Below are 21,040 nucleotides of genomic sequence, written 5' to 3'. Positions count from 1 at the left end.
GAGTGGAGGCGCCAAGCTGGGGAACAGATGGCTGGCGATTTGATGCTGTGCACGCGCATTTTAGCTCAATGCGCTTGCGCATTGACCTAAAAGCGCACGGGCACAGCATCAAATCGCCAGTCTAGTTAAAGTCGGTTTAAGCCCCTATAGTCTCGCAAGCTCAATGTGCATGCGCATTGACAGGCAAGACCTAAAAATGACTGTGTTGCTAATGTTCCTGTTATGGGAAACCTTATCAACCCGGACTCTTAGTTACTTTTGTAACAGGGCCAATATTTACTTGCATGGGGTGGCTCTGCTGTAAAGAAACGAGAACGGATAGAGTGGAATGTTCTCAAGTGTAATTATTGATTGTTGAGATTAATTGCCTCAATCTCCTTTTTTTATTTCTCGAAGTATCAGTGGATGGAGTTATGAATGGCTTTCTTGTTTCTACCAGCAACCCTCATGGATGACAACTGTATGCAACTATCCAAATCTGTCGAGTTTGTCCTTTCTGGCTGTATCACATATTGGCCCTAGGGTAGAAAACCAAGAATTATTTCAATATTGGAGCGATGCTCCACATTCATAGGAGGCATCCTCACGGACTTGGCAGTGGATCCGCCTTTTACCACGGGCTTTAGATATGTTCTAGGGACTGCACAGGTCACAGTCATTTAACTACTTTCCCTTGTTTGCTTTCAAAAAGACAGGTTGTATCCACCTAACCAACCCTGTGCTTTTTAGCCATCACTTTTGATAATCTGATAGTTGGCTGAAGATACTATATGTTTTTGAGGCATATATCAGTACAAGAGTCTGGAAGCCAGGAGGTGCACACACAAGTGTTCTGCCACCCATAGTCAAGGAGAATACTTGTCACCAGAAACCAAGAAGGGGATGGCCAAGGGTTGGTTGTAGTTAATTTTAGTTTCAGGTGCACAGGTGTTTTTACTCACTTTTACTTGTGGTGGGCTGGCCTACAGATTCTTCCCTGGAAAATCTATGCTGTCTGCCATAGCGGGGGGCCTTACTTGGTTAACCACCCCCCTCTGGCTATATTTGGAGAACTCTACGTTTTGCTTTTTTTTAAATCGGTTGTTTGACTTGGAAATTGCGAGCATCTTCTGAAGGACTCAAGTGCTTGAACAATATGTTCTTCGCTTGTTAACATGACAACCTGCAAGTACATTGTACCTGCATGTCTGCTCAAAACTACTTGGGTTTCTGGTGAGCTTGAAGAATATACATAAGTTGCTTGCCAACTAGTTTCTGCTAATGTGGAATCCAAGCTTATTCGATTGTGTTGTGTTTGGCATTGCCCAGATACATGATTAACTTGACTGCAAGCATCAGATGTCTGTTGAAATGAATGTACATAACTGGTCATGCTAATACGAACTTCTCTCTTCCTCTTGGAAAGCACAGGAAGATGTACTGTGATTGGAAACGTATAAATTTTTCATAAAATTCTTGTGCTGTGTTTGGCCCTAGCATTCTGCGTGCGTCCCCAAATCAGGATGTGTACTTGCCAATATCCACCAGCAGTTGTGTTTTCGATGGAGATTGTCAGCAACCTAGAAATACTTTAGTCACAAATGGGATACTGCTGGTTGCTGTTCTCCTAACAGTAGATTAATACCAGTTCATTGTCTTACAGAAAATGTCACATCAGCAGGAGGACTTCACCAGAGACCTATCTCGTGCCTGAAAAAATACTCTGCCCTCACCAAAAGGACTAAAAGGAAGGCTCAATTAACAGATGCTTGTATGGAGGTTCTCTAAAAGAAGTAATCTGATTTGAAGCCACAAGGTCCATGACGCTGAGCTCAGCAGAAATGAGCCAAAAACATTGTAAGCTAAGACCACTGATTTATGGAGAAACAGACCAGACCTACCAGGTGGATGAGCCTGCAGTATCCTGGACATTCCCTTTGCCATCTCTGGCTTTGTGGGAACCAGTATTGGACCTTTTCCAGGTGAGAAGACGTGGGTGTTTTTTCTTTTCATGCCAGGCCTTGTGGTAGTCTCTGTCGGCGTTGGCTAATTGCCCTCGTGCTGAAACCCTTTCTCTTTCAGCCCTTACTGTTCTGAAGATATCCGTGTACAGCATTGTGTTGGGCCTTACCCCATATCCCAGTACAGTGGTCCCCAATGCTGAATATTTTGGTCCAGTGGATGCCTGTCCAACCAGAAATCTTGCCGGTGTCGGACAGTTTTGACATAGCTGTGCTTGAAGTTTTTCTACATTTAAGAAGGCCTACATTGGTGCTCGTCAAACTCCAGAACCAGTAGATTCCCTTATTGAACTGTTACTGAGACGTGGATCACAACTGACCTCTCCTAGAACAGTGTAGACCCAACCTTTTGACCTCTGGTAGCCTTGTTAACTGGACTCTGATACTTTGTGAACTACCCCTCCCGCTCTAAATTTTCACTTTGAACACTGCCAACCTTTATCTTGTTTAGGTGATTTAAAATATTTTGAATACTATTGTGATTTTTTTGGACCATTATACTGGTTTCTCATCCATCTGGATTCAAATCATCCACTATACACTGATGGTGTACATTACCCCCAGTCCCTCTGAGAAACTATGTGAGACAGCCGACTCATCATATCCAGCGTCACATATTGTGGTATTCTTTGAGCCACTTAGGGTCACTTTGACTGGCTATTGTCAACAGTACCCGCATTACACCCAAGTTCACAAACCATGCTGTGGATGCCCAACCCTGTGCCCATTTATTAACACTGGCCATAGGCCTCCCTGGTATTTGTTTTTTAGTTCCTTTCCATAAAAGAAATATTGTTTCATTTGGGGGAGGCGGGGTGAATGTGTTGTCTCTTGGTCTCTTAAGGTGCTAAGGCCTTTTTGTGTGCTTCTCATTTTTAGTGTACTTTGTGCCTTCATGTGAATACAGTGTCTTCTTTTTAACAGACATTGCTCTTACAATTAATTTGATTGTACTTACTTATCATAGGACCAAACCTAAGGATCAACTGCAGCCTGAGCTGTTGGGAGTAGCTGCACACACTTTTGAAAAGATGGGTCAGTTCAAGAGCAGCCTGCTCGTTTGCAGGTGGATTACAGAAGACACTTCAACCTGGAAATTAACAGCGGAAGATCCCAAGTAGCCATCTTCCTTCTGGTAAGTCATGTTCTCCTAGTCTGTTCCTGTCCAGGCCCTGCGCTCCTGTCTCTGATATCTAGAAGTGAATTTTCCCTACAATGCGCAGGAGCTAGACTTGCATCATCGGAGTCCTGTTTCTCATTACGATCAATTTGGTCTTCTCTAGTGGATGTGAACTCTGTCTGCAGGGAGACTCCTTTAGTTCTAAATGACTTACTGACCCCAGATGATTTGGGCACCCTTCACGTCTCCTTTAACTTTGATTAGTCTGAGTAGCTGTTTTTTTAGTTGGGTCATGAGTTAAATTGAGGGAAGTAATGCACCATGAGTCTTTGCTGCTGTGCTGCATAAGGAGACATTTAGATACCCATGCAACAGTGGTCGATCGAACCCACTATGCCTATAACCATGGGACACGTTTTCAAGGGACAGATTTGTGGTTTGGGGATACCAGTGGGGGTGGAGGGGGGAGCCCTAGAGAACGAATTTCTTCTACAGAGACTTGTGGTATCTTAACTATTCAAACTATTGCTGAAGAAGCCTTGACCTGAGACTTAAATGTACCATAGGAATTTGGCCGGACGCACACCGCGGACAGAGGGAGTTACGACCGGAGCTGGTATGTCTGCAGGGGCGGCGCAGCCTACTCTCGCGCAGCAGCTGCTCTGCGTTGGTGACCCGGCCCCCGTGCCACATAGCTTCCTGGTGGCCGCTGACTGGAAATCGCTGCTCTATCAGGGTGCTGCTTGACGACTGGGCCCTACCTACGCCAATGGGACGTCTCTCCTGGTCGAGGTCCTAGTGTGTTCAGAGACAGGTCCCTGGCGCGCTTGCTTTATCCACGTGGACTTGCCCCGGCATACAGCGGGAGCAGGCCTGCTCTGTTTGTTCCTTGAGGCGCAGACGTGGGACAGATCCCAGAAGGACTCCAAACCCGACCTTACGGTGAAGGACCTCTTCTCTCGCGTCCAGCAGGGCCCCTCCTCAAGGTGGCTCACTAGTCCCAAGAGGCCTCATCCACTTAAGCACCAAGAGATGATCGAGAGGAACCAGTGAGGCACGCCTTCCTGGAGTCCCTCTTCACAACGCTCCAGGAAGATCTGCAGACAGTGAAACGCGATTTCACCTCTGGGATAAAGACATTCGCAGGGACGTGGATGCCATTGGGGATCGTGTGGCAGTTCCCAAAGATAAAGGGGACGGCAGAGACACAGAATGCTCAGCTCTTCAACAGGAGGTAATTTGCCTCCACGAGCAACAGGTAGACCTTGAACCGCATCTCGAAGAACTCGAAAACTGCTCCAGGAGGCATAACATAAGGATCCAGGGAGTGGCTACGAATGCAGAAGCGGGAGACCTCTCTGGAGCCACACACATTAAGGGTCTTCTACTAGACCCTGTGTTTACCAATATCCACACCCTACAAGCCAAAGAGTCCCTCCCCCTCCCGTGGACGGACCACTTTTTGGTCCCTTTCCGCTTACCAGGGGCATTCAGGAAACCCCACAAGCCCGCCACCTATACCAGGGACAGAGCATGGTCCAGACTCTCTGCCGAGGACTGGGCCAAAGCCCTGGACTCTACAACCCCTAGTCCTCCGGATGACCCTGTCACAGCGGACAGAAAGTTCAGGGAGTGGATCTCCACCTCCCTCGATTCTATCCTCCCCATAAAAACCCGTGAGGATAAAAACGGGAAAATAGGATCAGCCCCATGGTGCAGCCCGGAACTCAGAACTCTCCGCAAAGAGTGCAAAAAAGCGGAGCGACTATGGAGAAAGGACTGGCTTCATGCCAGCAAGGACGCCTACCGTAGGTCGGTGAGAACCTATAAATCCACCCTGAAGCTCACCAAAGCCGCCTACTACGACACCAGAATAAAAAATTCCACCAACTCGGCGAGAGAATCCTACCTCATTGCCAAAGAACTTCTGAAAATACCGGCGCCCCCCCTCTTCCAACATATCGCCTCCGGACAAAAGTGATGAACTGGCAACCTACTTTGACTCCAAAATCGCCCGTATCCTAGTCTCCCTCCCCCCGCTCAGTCTGCCTAACCACATGGACTATGACGCAAATACCAATCAGACAGGAAACATCCTGCACCCACAATTGACCGCCTTTAGGGCAGTATCATTGGACGAAGTAGGAACAACCTTGACCAAGATGAAAAGCGGCTCTCCCCTTGACCCCGCACCCATCAGATTCCTGAAAGAAGTTGCCCCTACCATCTTGCCCACCATCACGGAACTGATTAACATCTCGCTATCCCAAGGCTCTGTCCCTCCGAGTTGGAAGAGTGCTGTAGTCAAGGCTCTTCTTAAGAAGCCCCAACTGGATCCCTCCGACCTGGCCAATTATCTGCCAATCTCGCTCCTCCCTAGCACCAGCAAAATAGCCGAGAAACTGGTCAATGCCCAACTGTCCCAGTTTCTTGAATCAAACAACCTTCTGCGTCGGTCCCAAACTGGGTTCCGCCCGGGCCACGGCACAGACACCGCCCTCCTCGCTGTCATCGAGGAGGCAAGGTGCATTCTGGATTCAGGAGGGTCAGTGGCAGTGATCCTCCTGGACCTCAGTGCAGCCTTTGACACGGTGAACCACCGTGTCCTACTCCACCGGCTGGCCGTGGCGGGACTCGCGGGCACCGCGCTCGATTGGATAGAATCCTTCCTATCAGGTCGCTCTTTCCAGGTATGGGACGGCAATTCCCGCTCAGCCCCTCTCCCCCTCACTAGCGGAGTTCCCCAGGGGTCGTCACTGAGCCCCACTTTGTTTAACGCTTACATGGCCCCTCTCGAGGATGTTGTCACCCCATTCGGAATCAAGATAGTGAACTACGCGGACGACACACAACTGGTCGTCTCACTCTCCCATCATGACAACCACCCAGACAATCTGTTGAACTGCCTCCAGGAAATCCACCACTGGATGTGCGAATCATCACTGAAGCTCAACGGATCGAAAACCGAAGTCATGCTCATGGGCAAGAAATGGACCACCATCCCCCCATCGGTCTGGCCAGACTTTTTCGGTGAGGTGCCCACCCCGAAACAAGAAATCAAGACCTTGGGAGTCTGGCTTGAACCGGAGCTGTCTATGAAGACCCAGGCAGCCAAAACAGCAGGCACCTGCTTCGGACTCATGCGTTCCATCCGCAAGATCCTCCCACTACTCCCGCCCCTATCAAGGAAACTCTTGATTCAAGGTTTGATCCTTGCCCGGCTAGACTATAGCAACGCTGTCTATCTCGGAGCCCCTGAATCTACCCTGGCAAAACTCCAGCAAACTCAAAACGCGGCTGCCCGGCTCCTTATGGGCCTCCCCTCCAGAGCCTCTGCCAGACCAGCGCTCAAGGCCCTACACTGGCTTCCAGTGCGTCAGAGGGTAGAATTCAAGGCGTTGTGTACCGCCCACAAACTCCTCAATGGTCTTGGCCCTTCTATCCTGAGAGACATGGTCACCCCTTACAAGGCCCCTAGACTTCTGCGCTCGGATAACGAACGTTTGGCCATTGTCCCGAGATTCAGGAAGGCACGCACCGGCGGTAGACGCTTCGCAGTAAAAGCGTCCTCAGGATGGAACTCACTCCCCCGCTGCCTGCGGCTGGAACCCTGCCACCTTCTCTTCCGTAAAAAATTAAAAACTCTGCTTTTCTCCAAATAAGCTCCCCTTCCCCCCTGGTCTCCACAAGTATCTTAGCGCGGGGATGCCTCCGGGTCACCAGGCGCTCTATAAATCGCTAAATAAATAATAAATAAATCTTTGCTATGTCAAGGGGCTGTTTAACCATGTGCTAGGGAACTCGCCCGATATCCAGATCGACCGAGTGGGGCCCCCTAGGGCAGACAGGGCGGCCCCAGGTGATAAATTGGCCTGCATTCAGGACTTTCGCATAAAGGAGGAGATCCTCCGTAAGGCCAGGACCATGCACCCGATCATATACCAAGACCAACGTCCCACCCTCTATCAGGACCTTGTGGCGATCACCTTCCCGAAATGTCGACTTTTCCGTCCAATCATGTCTCATCTCCACCAACAGGACATTTCTTACTCCTGGCGTCACTTGTTTCGACTGATTTTCCGTATGCGGGGAAAACAGTATCAGCATCGATCCATCTCGGAGACCTGCAGAATTCTTGGTGTCACTATGCCAGAGGAGGAGGAAGGAAATGCCGGATCAAGCCCCGCTGCAGGTGTTTCGACATCGGGCTGGCAGCGACAGTGATGCTGCAGACGCCCTAAACGACTGGATCAAGCAAAAATCGCACAGAGCCCAAGGGCTGCTCTGAAATCCCTCCCAGGGGACCTAACCAAAATTCATTCCACATGACTTTAGAAGGGGCTGTCTGCTCTTTGATCTGCTAGGCAGGAGGCGGGGAGCGGGTAATCTTGGCCACTCTATGGACCCCTTAACAGACTTTTTCTGTTCAACCTGAGATGACTGACTACCATGTTTAAGATGTTGGTTGTTTGTTTCACTTTCTTACCCCATTGGGGGAGCTTGCTTTCGGCTTCCCTATGGGATCGACCGGACATCGTATTCACTAATGACAACGTGGTTCTGGTTTTTGTTGGTGTTTCCTTTTTCCCTTTTAAGGGGGCACTTGTTCTATGTTTGGGGTTGTTTTCTCTGGGTTTTGGGATCCCTCGCCCACCAGTCTTTTGTTCACCGCAGGGCTACACACTGGAGGCGCTCCTCTGTGGTTGATGAACCTTTTCTCTGGCCCCAGGGGCGATCTCTGCCCCTCGCTGCCACTTCTTCCTGACTTCTTACCAGGTAGATGCCGCCCACTACTCTCAAAATCCTCACCATGAACGTGCGGGGACTCCACTACCCCGTTAAACGCAAAGCAGTCTTGTCCTGCCTTGAGAACGCCCATGCTGATATATGCCTTCTCCTGGAGACGCATCTCTTGTCAAAGGACTGCCACCATCAAAAAATCTTTCGGGTTCCCAACTCAGATGTTCTCCTCCGACCCTGCCAAATCTGCTGGCGTGGCCATCACTCCCTCACAGCCCGACATGGTGGTTCCCCTACCCACTCTTCCCTACACAGTGTATCTCCGCCACACTCTCCAACATCTGTGGAAAGTACCAGCCCTGTTGTGGTGCAGGTATCCCGTGGGCACCATTCTCCTGGCCTGTCTTCCACCTACCACCACCCCTGGTGTTGGACCTGCTCATCCCATCCCTGGCAGACACCTGCAGAGGGGGCCTGCACCAGGCTATGGTGGCCAGTGGGAGCAGGACTTCTTCCAACAGCAGGCAGATGTGAGGCAGGACATTGGTGCCATAGGGGCTACCCTGTCGGACATGTCCGGGTCCCTGCAGGACGAGGTCCAATTACCTCAGGTGGTGGACAGGGTGAGCTAAGCTTTGGATAGGATGGATAGGACTTGGCAGGACATGTCCAGGAATATGAGAGACCTCATAGGGTAGAGAGTGCAAGACACCATCACTTGGCCATGAAGATATGGAGGGCATGCTGAGTGTGATCCGAAGTCTCCCTTCACAGCCAATGCAGGGAGGGGAGCCATTACATCTGCTTGCAGGACAACACAACCACACACCTGTACCACCAACTACACAGCAAAGGTACACCAGCACACCGGCATCCTGAACAGGCACCCCCACCACCTGCACAACCACCACCAACCCCTGTACCAACATCCCCCCCACCTGCACAACCACCACCAACCCCTGTACAGTCACCCTCACCACCTGCACAACCACCACCAACCCCTGTACCAACATCCCCCCCACCTGCACAACCACCACCAACCCCTGTACAGTCACCCTCACCACCTGCACAACCACCACCAACCCCTGTACCGTCACCCCCACCACCTGCACAACCACCACCAACCCCTGTACCAACATCCCCCCCCCCACCTGCACAACCACCACCAACCCATGTCCGCTCGCATCATGCTACAAGTGCGTCCAGAGATCCGCACGATGCGAGCAGACATGTCTGTTTGGTCCTCAACCATCCAACTCAAGTCCCCTGGCACAGCCGCAAGAGAAACAACACCGGGAGGGGCCTGGGGGGGACAGGAGGGATGTGGTGCCTCCGTTCCGGAGCAGATATGGCGTTTGGGTTGGTGGCTACGAGGAGGGGGACAGGTTGCAGGGGATGGAGCTGGAGCCCCCGATGGCATGGGGGACTCTGGAGGTAGGGATGGACTGATGACCGGCCCAGATTGAATGTTGGCCCGCCCCAGGGACACCTTCAGGACCCACTTGTGAAAAGCGTGGGAGAGAGTAGCTCTCCACCACATCCTGGTCAGAGGTGTCGGCTCCTTCCCCCCCCCCCCACCTTCAATGTCTACAGCCTCCACCCGGAACATAGCTCCAGCATGGTGTTCTTCCTCATCCCGGGTGGGCGCAATCCCCATGCCTCCTGATGTTGAGGTTCCCTCCTCCTCCTCCTCCTCTTCTTCCTTGCTGGTGGAAAGAGGGTGTAGCCGCTGGTCAACTGATGTCCTCCTGCTCCGGACCTGTTCCTGCAGTTCTTCTGTCTCACCATCTGTGCCTGCTGAAATGTAAGCAAAATCCTGATGTGGTGGTTGTTTCATACAGGACGAGACACATCCATAGATGAGCCAAGGTCAGAATTTGTTTTCCTCTGATCACACTCTACAGTTGTTGGGGGCCGATTTAAGACTTCTGGTGCATCTCTGCTAGTCAGCAGAGATGTGCCAGAAGAGTTGCGACGCATCTGCCCACCCGTGCGCCACCACTGATGTGCCACATTTTCAATGCGGCACACCGTGGCGCTCGGGTGGGCAGATGCGTGACGCATCCCTGGTGGAAATGCAGCGCATTGCTGGAGTTGCGTCGCAAGCGTAACGCAGCTCCAGCAAGGCTCGGGGGTGCCCTATCTCTAACATGCTGCGTCAATCCTCACGCCTGCTTCAAGCAGGCGCTGGGCTTTGACGCAGCATGGCCCTAAAAGTGACTGAGTGAAATCTTGTAGATTTCTCTCAGCCACTTTTAGAGGCATTCCTGCGCCTGAAATCGCCCCCCCCCCTGGCGCCAGAACGCCTACATGTGGCGTAGGGCGTTACTCCACAGCATGGTGCTTGGTTTGCGCCACTGCTGCGTCAGTGTAAGAGGCACAAGGGCCTTGTAAATCTGCCTCTCAGTGTTTATGAACTTATATTACATGTATGTTCACTGTCATTTACTGAATTGAGTCTGATATGGACATCTCATGTGTAATATTGTGTATTATTGTGGCTTAAGCAACTGTATTGGCCAACCCTCAGCCTTGGCATTCTTGTGATCTGTGTATCCTGTCACTGCTACATGTGCCAGTTCCAAAACCAGTCCACCAAAGGAGAACATGAAGAGTCCAGATTTTATTTAATTTTGGCCATTGACATGTATTTGCAGCTATTTAACGTCTGGACAAGTGTCATCTGCTTTGTAGCATTGTATGGGATAAGACAAATGTCGAATGTGGGTCACACATCCACATAGGGTCTGGGCTACTTCTCTAGCTACATTGTGAGTCTAGCCCTTTGCCTTCCCCACACATCATCGGACAATCCAGTTCCACATATTGACTTTGTAGACTTAAAAGGTAGTGCGGTACACCAGTGAACAGTGGTGGGTCGTTGTGACAGCTCCCTGTACATGTGAAATGTCATAAAGGCCACTGAGGGTGAGACTTCTGTCAATGGACACAAAGGGATGTGGAATTCCTATAGCCCGACGCCTAGGACATATTGTTTGGGGTCAAGGGCAACAAGTTTTCATGTGTATTTTGTCTTTGGGACAAGTAGGCCCAACCCTCTGCAGCACAAACCCTTTGGCTGGCAGTTTGCAGTACCACATTATAGATCAGGGAAGAGCACTGTCTGCAGTTAAGGTAATATTTGTGTTCATATGTTCACCTCGTCCATGCTCATGACGAGCTTGTCATGAGTCACAGTAGAGCTGTGCTCATGACGAGCTGGGCTCATCATAACTGCTGCGGTCCGCCCACGAGCGATTGATTCCCCGCCTGTGCAGGCGAATTAATCAGTGGGCGGAGTTGTGACTTGGCCAGCTCCTCTGTGACTCATGACGAGCTGAGCTTGTCACGAGCGCTGCAAACCCCCCTCGCCCCGCGCCCTGGGGGAATTACGCCCGCAATGAAGGGGTTAATGCTGCTTAAACTTGTATTTAGGGTTCATTAATTGAAAGCCTTTATTATTAGGGTGAACGCAATGTTGAAATGTAGAAATATTATAGGCTGTGACTGCACTACTGACAGTGGTTCCATTATAAAAATGTGAACACACGTTTTCAAAGTTTAGCAATATGAGGGCATGTATAAGGCTCCCTGAATGCACTCTGATTTGATGCAAATATTTGCAGAAGCTTGAAAGCAAGATTGGTGATTCTTTGCATTCAAAATCACGTTGATAAAAAAAATAAACATGAAAAAAAAACATTGCTCTAAACTACTGTAAATTTTCTGGTACTATTTCTTTGCAGCATCATTTAATAACATGTGTTGATGCATGCTAGTATTTCCCAAAAATATTCATAATGGAAAATCAGTGTAACAAGTTTCTATAAGATTATGGGAAACAAAAATAAACAGGCATTAGCAAAGGCCATAGGTCTGAAATTGGTGGTCAGCTTTTGAGTTTTGTCAATGCGTGACTTGTTTAGGCAAGGTTTTTCTAAAACCTTATTGGTGTGGGGCCCTCCCCATTATAACAAACATTGGCAAAAGCAAACATTGTTTGTGGTCTCAAAAAGAACATACTGCCGCAGTAGTTACTGCCACTTAAAAAAACTACTTAGTGTGCAGATATACTCCTTGTGAAGGAGCAGAATGCTGTCGCTCACAGTGAAGCCAGCCAATACAGAGAGAGAGAGAGAGAGAATTTTAATAAACGTAAAATGTCACGGTCAACGCCAGACCAAATTAGGGGCCCAATTATTATAGAAAGTCTCAAAAGTGCACCCATGGTATATGCCCTTACATTAAGTGCAGCTATACGGCTTTAATTAATTTCCAAGAATTTAAAGAAGTAGGACAAGAAATAGTACTCCTAGAAAATATTTGTGAACTGCATTTTAGCATGAGCAAATATGCATGTTTAGATTTGCTCATGTGAAAATCTGAGCGTTTGCAAGTTCACTTTACCTCCAACCACTTTTTTCCCTAACTCTGGAAGAAGGTTTACATCTGCCATTGTCAGGAGTACATTTCCAACATTTCTCAGTATGGTAAAAGATTAGAGAAGAGTTGTTGAACACCCTTAAAACATGCAAGTTAGTAGGTTTGCGCAGACTCAAAAGGGCATTCTAACCCTATCTTCAGAGGTATGTAAATCTGTGGAAATGTGGCAACATAAGGGTATTGCAAGTATTCAAACACTACTATGGTATGAGCCCTGTCCTAATCGGAAAGGTTTTATCAGAGCTCTTATATATTGAGATTGCTGCCATAATTTGTCGCCACACTACATAGCACCAAAGGGACAAGTGGATTTTGTTACAAGATAAGTAGATTTATGAAGCAACCTGCCTCATGGATAAGTAGATATTTTATTAAAATCCACACACCTTGCAAATTTAGGAACACTTAAGAGTGATGCAGGGATCTCAAAGTCTGTCTTGAATTCATGGCACATGATGATCTGTCTCAATTGGAACCCAAACTCTACAACTGCAATGCAAGTCACAGCATCCAATGCCCTTTAGCCTGCCATGCTCGCACTGGACAGTGTATGTACCATTGCTCATCCAATGCACTCATTAGTTATGATTTCTTTGGTTCGGGGGCGTGGCTTGGCGCCCGTGGGTGATGGCGGCGCTTGAGTGAGGCTCTGCGGCGGCTCCGGGGAATTCACTGCACACACAATGCTGTTTCCTGCATGGAGGCTTTGTCCCGTCGTCAGAACATCTCTGCACTGCTCCGCGACGCTTGAGGCTGCCCTGCTTTGCTTGGAGACGCAGTTCTTGGCCATAATATGCGGCTAGGCGTCTGAAGTGAATGCGGTCGCCATCTTCTTCTATCGGCTGACGCACCGCGCTGCATTTGCTGAGGTGCGAGCGCTCTGCCTCACATCCCAAGTCCGGCGGCTGTTGTGATCCGCACTTCGCCTATGATGACTGAATGGCGTCTGAGAGCCCTCCTAATCTCCCAATGACACGGTATTTCACACAGTGAGCTTGAGGAGCTTTATTCTTAGTTCGCGGCCGCCATTTTGTGCGAGGTGGCGCGCCGTGTTTTTTTTTTTTTTCTTTCTTTTTTGTATGCGGGGACGAGATTGTGCTGCATAATTGTCACCTGTTATGGGCCTGACTTGGTGGTGCTTCATAAAAGGCTTCTCCTTCACTATAGTGCTATATTCACTGCGTTGCCCACCTGCTATGTCTTTGCGGCAGATTGCTTGTCGCCTTAGCATTGACACAACCACCATTTTGCTCATATCAAGTGCCTTTGATCCATGCCTTCTCTGAGGAACTGGTGAATGTTCTACTGGAAGGAGGTAGTGCTTGAAGGCACCTATTGTTGGACATGTAGTTTTTCACCTGCTGTTGACCTTGTTTATTCCAATGTGGTTTTTGGCGCACTGTCGCATCTATGTTTTGCTGCAGCTTCTGAATTATCTCTATATTGTTTATAAGTGATACCAATGATGTCCCATGCTCCTTATCTTGTATATTTTCAGCGGCCTGCATACCCTCTTCCTCGCTAACTCCAGTGGCCTCTTTATGACTTGCACAGCTCGGCATGTACATTCAACCATTGTCTTCTTTGCCTACAGGCTTCAAAGTTTAACCAGCTACGGCCCTTCAAGCTCTTCTCGACGTACCTGCACATATGTTTTTTGTCTTCAAATGGTTCCCACACGATTATTTGTAGACTTTGTTCTCTACCTGCTCTATGCTCTGCTTCCTGGTGGATGCCTTACCTAATATGCCCGCTCACCGCTTTTAAAAACCCAATACCTACCATATGGGCAGACTCAAATCCATGTCTCACTTGCCCGCCCTACAAAGTCTACCTTTGTCATGTATCTTCACTTATTGCTGTTCAGCACTGGATATGGTCCCACTGAGGACTGGGTGATTTACTACTCCGTTCTCTGATATATCAGTGTGCTTTTGCTGCGGTATTTACCTTGGATTGGTCTTCACTGGGTGTGGAGCCGCCTGTCTGCGGTCAATGCACAGCGCCTTAAACAAGTGATTTTACAGCTTCCTCTGTTATTGTGAGCTCTCGTGTACACTGCCCTTTCACGTTAACTTGAGCACCCTCTTTCTGGGAAGGCTTAAATCCATGTCACACTTGCCTCACACGACTAAGTCTGCTATTGTCAAGAACTCTAGAGTCTTCTCTGCCTTCTCTAAATTGGAAGATTCCCTTACCTCTTCCGGCTTAGACACCAACATGGAACCCGCCCAACCCCTACTGGGGAAAGCTAATTCCAAAAGACTGAAGAAAGATCCCCCCTCGCCTCTTAAACACCCTTTGCCTGTTTCTATGGAACTGCTACTGGACGAAATCAGGTCATTTTGTCCTTTTTTGGAGGAAATCGGATCCCTGCGCCCTTTTATGAAAGAAACCAACGTCAAACTCCAGTATCTCACGGACAACTGGTTAAGATGGAAACTAGGGTGGCCTCCGTCGAACACTCTGAGTCCCTCCAAGGAACTTGCTACGCAGTATCCCATTTGAACTCTCAAGTGTCTGCTCTTCAGCGACAGGTGTAGGAGTTAAAAAACAGAAATAGGAAGAATAATCTCAGCATTTATGGTCTGGCAGAGGGGCTTGAGGGCTCGGACTCTCTTGCCTTCTTTAAATGTTTCCTTCCCAAGCTCTTCCCAAGCTATTGCGACTACCAGAGGGCACGACCCTTAACATCCAGGGTGCACATCGATTGGGACGACCATCTTCTTCGCTCTCCCCCTCACAGAAGACCAGAGGTGTCATTCTCTATTTTCTGGAGTATACTGATCTCCTGAACGTTTTGTCGGCTGCCAAATCCTCTCCAACACTGACATGGTCTGGTTCTTCCCTGTGTTTTGCTCAGAATTATGCAAAAGCTACTGCCAACCGCCGCAAGGATTTCCTGAGCCTGAAGGCAGACCTTCGTGAGATGGGAGCGAGATACGGCTTGTACCATCCGTGTTTGTTCAAGGTCACCTACAACAACAAGACTACCACCTATGAAGATCCTGTACGCCTTCGGAGTTTCATCAATGCGCGTAAGACCTCTGCCATGGACTCATCTGGATCTTCTTCCTCTGCCCCTGGTTGACCAGTGGCTGTGTTGACTCTCTTATTGTCACTGCATTTTGTTCGCTTTGATATTTGAGCGGTCTCTCCGCTTCGCTGTTGCAGCTTGCCTTCTTTGTTCTTTAACCCCTTCGCTGCTGATGACGAGCTCAGCTCGTCATCAGCCACGGTGGTCGTGTGCGGATGACGAGCTGAGCTCGTCATGTAACGCGGCTTTTAGAAAAAAGCCGCACAGAGCAAAAATTACCACTGCACGCATGTGGTTAAGAAGTTTCATTATGTTGGTTTTTATCCTCTCTACGTTGTGTGGTTATTCATTGTTGTTTGTGATACCGGTCCGATTTCTCTTTGTGTTGTAACCCTTTGTTCACCTTTTTTCATCCATACAGTATTCCCTTCACGTTTGACGATATCCCTCGGTTCCCCGCCTGGTCGACCTTGGTGTGTCGCCTTACCCTTGTGGTTCCATCCCTCCACCGTCTCTTCTCGTATTTTCCTTTTGCAGGTATGATCCTTTTTTGTTTCCTCCTTTATGCCTCCCTTTTGTACCTTGTTTTCCCTTCCCTCCCCCCTATTTACTTTAAGATGATTTTTATGTATCTTTAGAATTTGCTCTTCCCTATGCTGTTACTCCTTTTACTCCACTGTCCTCTATTCATCTTCTTATCTCTTTCCTGCTCTCCCTTATCACCCTTCTGTTCATACCCGTTTCTGTTTCTTATCTTCTTCCTCAGTTCAGCAGATTACTTTCTTCTTGTATTCATACTTTGTCTCATGGGTTCTTTTTTCCATTTCTTCCAATGTATTTACTATGGTTTATTTTATATGGAATGTCGTTGAATATAATCTCATGGAATGTTAAGGGCATTAACTCTCCAATCAAGCGTCAGCGAATTTTATCTCACTTGGCTAAGCTGAATGTAGATGTGGCTTTCTTGCAGGAAACTCACCTGTCTGATACGGAATCTGTCAAACTTAAAAGGGGTTGGGTGGGTGAGGTTTTTTATTCGCAAGGAGATGGTAAACGCAATGGTGTGGCTATTTTGTGCCGTAAGTCTCTCCCCTTGTCTATTCTCTCCCAGGAGTCAGACACTAATGGAAGATGGGCATATGTCAAATTGTCTCTTAGAGGTGTTCCAGTCTCTTTCCTCAATGTTTACGCTCCTACTGTTGGTGAGCCTCTTTTTTGGTCTGACTTTTCCCGTCATATCACACGATTTATGGATGACTATTTCATCCTTGCTAGTGACTGTAATCATCCCTTGGACCTCTTTGTAGATAGGAACTCTGCGGTCCATTACATTCCTAACAAATCTCACAAGCTCTTTACCCAGGCTATCTCCCAGCATAAACTTGTTGATACCTGGCGGCTTTGTAAACCAGCCCTGAAAGAGTTCACTTTTTATTCTCCCTCCCACCGCTCTGTCGCGGATCGACTACATTTTTGTTTCCCACAACCTTACTCAAACTCTTACTGCTGCTGAAATTGGCCCGATTTTATTCTCTGACAATGCCCATGTCCTAATCAACGTTGAGGTAATTTCCAAGTCTGATGGACCTAAGAGGTGGCGTTTAAACAATGCCCTTCTTTTAGATCCTAAATTTACTTCTTCCTTTATCGCTTTTTTTGATGATTTTTTCTTGCTTAATGATACTCCCTCTATCCCAACGCATACTGTCTGGGATGCTTTCAAACTAGCAGCACAGGATTTTATTATCCGCTTTGTGGCAAGAAAGCGTAAAGCTGCAAGCGTACTCACACAAGATATTCTTTGTGACATAGAGACTGGAACACGCCTACTTTACCTCTCATTCTCCGGCTTCTCTCATTGCTCTTGTGGCTGCTAAAATGCAGTTTAATAAGAAATCCACAGAGGATGCGTCACTGTACCTATTGAAGTCTAGTGCTAAGTTTTATGGTGGTAGAAATTCGGCTGGGAAACTTCTTGCTAACTATTTGAAGATTATGCATAATAAGCTAAACATTGAAGCTATTTATGATAATAACTCTGTTCTCAAGCACACTGATACTGACATTTTAACTGAGTTCTCCCTCTTCTACAAGACTTTATATTCCTCTGAAACCCAACCCTCTCCCTACTTACTCACACATTTCTTCTCTACCATTCAGAAACCCGCCCACTTCCCTCTCGATTTATCCACCTTGGAATCCGATATCTCTCAGAGGGAACTACTTGCCGCGCTTCAACACCTTAAATTAAACAAAGGCCCTGGACCGGATGGTTTTACCGTTGAGTTTTACCTCCACTTTTCAAAGTTGCTCATTCCTAAACTTTACTCTCTCCTAAGTTCGTTTACCGTCCTAGGAGGTTCCTCGGGGACCTTTTCTTATGCTCATATCTGTTTGATACCCAAGGAGGGGAAAGATGCCAAGCACTGTAAGAACTATCTGCCTATTTCTGCAGTAAATATTGACTACAAAATGTTTGCTAAATCATTGGCAGCACGGCTGAATCTATTGCTTCCCGATCTTTTGGGTGAGGAACAGTCCGGTTTTGTGAAGGGCCGATTCATTACTGATAACACCAGATTATTGTTTAATATTTTGACAAAATCCCCGCGTTTGCAACATTCTCTTGCTGCAATCGCCTTAGATGCGGAGAAGACTTTCGACAGTGTTGAATGGTCCTACCTTTTTCATACCCTCAAATGGTGTGGCTTCGGCCCAAATTTTAATTCCTTGATTTCCCTATTGTACTCACATCCACGCGCTGCAGTCTGTGCGAACGGTCAGGTTTCTCCCTTTTTCGATCTTGGTAGAGGTGTTCGTCAAGGTTGTCCCCTCTCCCCCTTTCTCTTCAACTTGGCCTTAGAACCTTTTTGGTTCAAACTCTGTCAGAACCCCAACATCCACGGTTTTCAAGCTACTAACTCTCATATTAAGCTTGCTGCCTACGCGGATGATATCCTGCTTTTCATCTCCAACCCCAAACCTCCATTCCTGCGTTTTTGGAGGAAGTGCGTGACTATTCCCTGATCTCGGGGTATACACTCAACAACGATAAATGCGAAATATTACCCCTGACAAAGTTCACTTTCAAGCCAGACTTTGATGCTTCCAATTTCACGTGGAGCTCTACGCACATCAAGTATCTTGGTTTACATATTACTCCCTCCATCTCGGATACTGTTTCCCTCTGCTTGAATAAATGTATCCAGAAAATTTTGGATCTCACCACTAGGTGGCATCCCCTCTACTTATCTTGGTGGGGACGCCTCAACACTATCAAGATGATGTTGACCCCCATAATTCTCTACACAATTTCCAATATCCCTGTGCCCATTCCCGCCAAATTCAATTTTGTCTGCCTTCCTTTGGAACAACAAGAAACCTAGGATGTCCATTGCTAGACTAATTCGTCCGGCATCAGAAGGTGGGGTCAATTTCCCAGATTTTCCAGCTTATCAAAAGGCTTTCTTGTCACGGCAAGCATCCTTCTGGTTGCAGGATTCCACAGCTCCATGTCCTTTATGAGCTAAGGTTGAGCACCTTTTCCTTTCCCCCTTTTCTTTTGCTGAATATATCTCTTTTTCCCGTAAGCCCTCTTCAATTTCCACGCCAATTCACAGATTTACCACTAAACTTCTCCTGTCCCACTCTCCTGCTCCCCCACCACTATTGTGGACTTCCTCTCTTCCCCCATACGGCACAACGTACATCTTTTAATCCACGACAAGCCCTTTTACTGGAAATCCTGGAGGCAGAGGGGATTGATTTGGATCTCGCAACTATTTTCACACTCTACTTTCCTGCCCTTCCAAAATCTCCGATTGACCTATGCTTTGCCTGCATCCTTTGCTTCCAAATACTCCCTGCTCAAGACAACGGTGATGGCTACATACACACGACTTGTGCAGACACAGAAGACATCCACCCTCCTCACTCCTGTTGCACGATTACACTCCCTCCTTTGTACTACCTCTAAGGCTTCTAGCATCTACAAGCATCTTCATGCAAGTGAGTTTCTTAGGCCTAAGTCTAAGGTGGAGGAGCAGTGGGAACATGACTTTGCTGCAACGTGGCCTTCATCTTTGTGGGACAGGTTATGGATTAAGGTTTTTAAGTCGTCTTGAGCGGCAACTCTAATGCAATCCATGTTCTTTATCTACAACAGGTTACTCCACACACCTTTTACCCTCCATAAGCGATTTACTGCTACTCCAGACATATGCTGGTCTTGTTCCTCCCCAAATGCTACGTTATTTCATATGCTGTTTCTATGTCAATCTGCTCACGACTTTTGGATACAGGTGTGGGTTCAAATTAATGTAATTTTCCAGACGTGCATTCCTTTTTCTCATGTTAACATCTTTTTGGGAAGCCTTTCACCTTGTTGGGAGGGCTCTCATCTTGATGTGCGTGTTGTTGACCTATTGTTGGCTGTTGCTTTTCAGCAGATTACCATTAACTGGAAGAATTCATCCAATAGCTCCTTTAAAGCATGGTGGTATAATGTTTGTCGTAACCATAGACTGGATACTACTTTTGTCTTCCCTGTCCAGTTGGCTCCGAAAAGAGCAGAATTATGGCTCCCTATTGTATTATATCTGGATAGATGTGCTACCCGTTCGCATTGTCCACGGCCTATCCAACAAGAGGTTTTTCAAACCTCCTTGAGTACCCTTCCATTCCTTTTTCTTTGTTACCATTTGACATGCATGTATTTTATCTTGCTCATATGTATAACCAATATGTTACCCATGTTTTGCTCTTTTACTCATGATTTACCTATGTAATTGATAACAATGCTTTATTTTTATGATTGCTTTAGTTTCTTTTTCCCTTTCTTTTGTTACCTTCCCCTTTTTCTTTTATTACCCATTGATACCTGCTTTTTTGCTTAATAAACTTTTCTTTTGAACTTAAAAAAAATTATTTCCTTGGTTCAATGGTAGTGGTGCTGGCAGAGCAGACTTCAATATGAATGCACAAGTTTGGCTCATTTACCCATTTGTTATGAAGAAACTACAACTCCCAAAATGCACTCTGCCCTGTACAGTCCATATGCCACAGTGTGTCTTTTTAATCTTGGTGACTGCTGCATGGACATGGAATTCGTGAATGGAGGCATGGGATACACAATGGTACAGCACTGTTTCACTCACATCCTACTCCCAGACACATATTTCATATGATGCACTTAGCAGATCTCTGCTGCTCATGCTCCTCCAGCTAAGTATGGAGGGTTGGCCAAGCTGCTCGCAGGACCCTCATGTACAGTGGGGAGAGGCGAGGACGATGCTCAAGGTGCTGGGAAGACAGGCCTTCCAGCTCCGTAGCCTTGTGGCTGGACCAGCGCTTTAGGTCTTCCCGGCGCTTGTGGCATGCCCTAGCACTCCTGGTGTTGACTCCCACTGTACTGCAGCGCTCACTGATGTTGGCCCATAGCCTGGCCCGGGCTGCAGTGCTCAGCTGGTACACAGGGTCCACATATAGCAGAGGAAATTTGTCCACCACTCCCTCTACCAAGATGTCCAATTCCCTTTCTGTGAAAAGGGGTGCTCTCTCTTCATACTCCTCTGCCATTTTGGGGGAAATAAGTGTAATGAGAGAAGCAGGATGTCTGAGGATCTGATCAGTGATAGAGGATGACTCAGAATGAACACAAAATGGCTGCCAACGAATTCCTGTGATCTATTTCCTGTA

General features: G+C 47.7%; 1 protein-coding gene across 1 annotated transcript in view; it reads left to right on the top strand.

Annotated features, from left to right (window-relative positions):
- LOC147712516 (uncharacterized) overlaps window positions 1-21,040 on the top strand; it is a 45,675-nt gene that overhangs the window by 20,625 nt on the left and 4,010 nt on the right. The window contains exons 2-4 of the mRNA XM_086923194.1: window positions 1,643-1,961; window positions 2,968-3,135; window positions 15,762-15,877. The gene's annotated coding sequence lies outside the window, so the exon portion shown is untranslated. The remainder of the gene's footprint in view (window positions 1-1,642; window positions 1,962-2,967; window positions 3,136-15,761; window positions 15,878-21,040) is intronic.

This window comes from Lissotriton vulgaris, chromosome 5, assembly GCF_964263255.1.
Source record: "Lissotriton vulgaris chromosome 5, aLisVul1.2, whole genome shotgun sequence".
Taxonomy (NCBI): Eukaryota; Metazoa; Chordata; class Amphibia; order Caudata; family Salamandridae; genus Lissotriton; species Lissotriton vulgaris.
Note: the sequence above shows the minus strand (reverse complement) of the source record. Positions and strands in the feature narration are given on the sequence as shown.